Raw genomic sequence first — 2,749 nt, 5'->3', positions numbered from 1 at the left:
TATATATACACACAAATATATAAACACACAGGTCAGGTAAGGTTGCGCTTGAGTGCTACTGGTACCATGTAGTCCAGTACAACTTGTTCCATATCTGGTCGTCGGCGACTAAACTGGCAACCACACAACCCCACCAGGCTTGCTGGGTAAGGTGGGTGCTTGATGAACACCCTGCGAGACAAAGAATAAGAGCCGTCGACGGGCGGAGGAACTACAATGAAGTCAACGGCCATTCAACTACGTGTGTTTGTGGAGTGTTTGTGTGTGTGTGTATTGTAAATATTGCATTTTAGACTCTGTGTGTGTGTGTATTGTATATATTGCATTTCAGCATGTGTGTGCCCATATTGTATATCGTGTTTTTAAATTGTATATGCTGTATGTCAATCTAATGTATTCCATATCGTATATTTTGTGTATAGATTGTATATCAATATTTTTACATATTGTACGTTTTTTTTTATCTATTTTATCCATCCTATGGCTGTATCTTGCGCGGAGACATAGAAATAATTGGACTGAATACGCGATCGCGCGGTTAAACCATTGGAAGTGAAGGACCCCTAGCCTTTGTTAGGGCGTCCTTCTAGAAGGCAACTCAGGTAACTGGGATAACTCCGACATAAAACCTGCGGCTCAGTGGTTACCGATGATGTTGAATTGTTCTTCTTTTCGGGTTATGGCTGTTGTTGCTTAGTGGGTGGGATTGAATCGGTGCACTGCCTTTCCTCACTTAAAAAAAATCTCGTTGCACAAGTATTGCCCGATAACAACATTGACTGATTGACTGATTAATTAATTAATTGATGATTGTTGATAGTGCTATGAGTCTCAACCGAATGGCTGGCTGTAGCGTTAACAAGCAAACAATCAATGATGTACCTAAGCAGTGTAAAAATAAATGGTAGTAAGGACTCTGGAACCACATCAGATAAAAGAGTCTGGCCCGGCAGGGGCTCCAGAGAATCACAGGTTGAACCCGTCCGTCATCGAGCTACTGTGATAGAATCAAATAAAATATTGAATATTGGCTGTTGGAATGTACGGACGTTGCTTGACCGCGAGTCCTCTGAATGTCCTGAACGAAGGACAACGCTTGTTGCGAAGGAGCTTCGACGCTATGATCTTGATATCGTTGCTTTGTCTGAGACGAGAGGGGCTGGAGATGGTCATCTTACAGAATCATGTGGAAAATATACATTCTTTTGGAAAGGGAGAGATGAAGAGTTTAGAGCAGAGGCTGTAGTGGCATTTGCTGCTAAGACTACTCTTGTGGACAAGTTGTAAGAATTGACAACCGATGTTGGTGTGTTTCCATCCGCGTAGCCTACCGATTCGGCACAAGAGACCGATAGAATAAGTACCAGGCTTACAAAGAATAAGTCCTGAGTTCGATTTGTTTGATAAAAGGTGGTACTCCAGCATGGCCGTAGTCAAATGACTGAAACAAGTGAAAGAATAAAATAATATATACATATATATTATATATATATCGTGCTTATAAATATTTTTGTATGTATGTTCACTTAAGCTTTTAATTATTTAAATTCTTCTTCTGAGGAAGGAGCTATTTCTAACAAATATACAAAGCTCCGTCGTTACAATGTTGATAGCAAAAACAATGTCACATTTTCAACTTCAGAAAAGCCTTCCATATTTTTACTGTTCCACTTACAAATTGTATTTGGAAATTGCGAGTTAGTTGGTTGATTCATTTTTCTGAAATCTCAATCTTATCCAGATTGTCACTTAGGCATTTGCTCACAAAACTAAGTGCACCAATTATTATTAATGCAAATTTGAATTTATAATCTAGACAAGATGGAAGTTTGGAAGCAGTTATCCATAGTTATCCACACTGTATTTGAAATATAGAGACATTTACATTAGCAGGACATCTGACCTCTAAGATGGTACATAGTTTTTCTTGTCTGTCCCAAGCAACTGTATCTGACTTTTTATGCTTACACTTGATAGATGTTTTGATGAGAATGTTCCACCAGTATTCCTTGTGTTGGTGTTTGTGTTGTTTAGTTGTCTGAAGAGACTATTCGACATTCGAAGGCTATACCTTGATACTTTGTGGACTAAGATCCCCGTTGACAAGCCGCTGGTATTTATAGAGTGTCAAACACTTTCAGTACGGAAATTAGGGACTTTTTCATAGAGTAAATGCTGCATTTGTTGAGTATATAAACAGTTTGGCTGATTGTTTCTCTGGAGACTGTCAGAATGCTGTAGACGCTTCTGATGAGAACCCAGTAAGATTCGAAAATAGATTAAGGTTGTTCATCATCTTTTCAGTCTGCGGAGAAATGGCTAAAATTTGCCTTGTTTATAATTATACCATATGTTATATATATAGGAAACTGCTTTCCCAAAATATATGTACAAATATTATTATTTTCCTAGATAAATTGCACTTCCTATTCGAGGCTCCGACGAAGCTATAAAGTGTTATTCATGCATTCAACTATGAGTTTACTGGATCTACAGCAGAAACAACTGTAAGCTAATGAAGTACATAACATAATCATTATTTTCCTTTGTTATCTCATGTTCTTATTACGGCTCTATACTCGTCTAACACCTTGTTCTGAAGCTACATATTGAGTTCTAAACTAATAATCTCGCAATACCTATGTGAAATATCAAGACACGGTCGTGTGTGTGTGTGTGTTTGTGTGTGTTTGTGTGTGTGTGTGTGTGTGTGCGTGTGTGTGTGTGTGTGTGTGTGTGTGTGTGTGTG

General features: G+C 38.5%; 1 protein-coding gene across 1 annotated transcript in view; it reads right to left on the bottom strand.

Moving 5' to 3' along the window:
* The window catches only part of LOC106868336 (receptor-type tyrosine-protein phosphatase T), a 32,784-nt gene that overhangs the window by 23,553 nt on the left and 6,482 nt on the right, over positions 1-2,749 (bottom strand). The window lies entirely within an intron of this gene.

Source organism: Octopus bimaculoides, chromosome 14, assembly GCF_001194135.2.
Source record: "Octopus bimaculoides isolate UCB-OBI-ISO-001 chromosome 14, ASM119413v2, whole genome shotgun sequence".
NCBI classification, from domain to species: domain Eukaryota; kingdom Metazoa; phylum Mollusca; class Cephalopoda; order Octopoda; family Octopodidae; genus Octopus; species Octopus bimaculoides.
This window is presented reverse-complemented; position numbering and strand designations above follow the sequence as displayed.